The following is a 416-nucleotide window of genomic DNA, read 5'->3' as shown; positions in this document are numbered from 1 at the left end:
AATCTTCCCATCCTCTCCCTCTCCCACAGACTCCATAAGACTGTTCTATACATCAGTGTCTCTTTTGCTGTCTCGTACACAGGGTTATTGTTACCATCTTTCTAAATTCCATATATATGCATTTGTATACTGTATTGGTGGTTTTCTTTCTGGCTTACTTCACTCTGTATAATAGGCTCCAGTTTCAACCACCTCATTAGAATTGATTCAAATGTATTCTTTTTAATGGCTGAGTAATACTCCATTGTGTATATGTACCACAGCTTTCTTATCCATTCATCTACTGATGGACATCTAGGTTGCTTCCATGTCCTGGCTATTATAAACAGTGCTGTGATGAACATTGGGGGTACACGTGTCTCTTTCCCTTCTGGTTTCCTGAGTGTGTATGCCCAGAAGTGGGATTGCTGGATCAT

This window comes from Bison bison, unplaced genomic scaffold, assembly GCF_000754665.1.
Source record: "Bison bison bison isolate TAMUID 2011002044 unplaced genomic scaffold, Bison_UMD1.0 scf7180017863006, whole genome shotgun sequence".
NCBI lineage: Eukaryota > Metazoa > Chordata > Mammalia > Artiodactyla > Bovidae > Bison > Bison bison.
The sequence above is the reverse complement of the archived record's forward strand: the minus strand, read 5'-3'. Positions refer to the sequence as shown.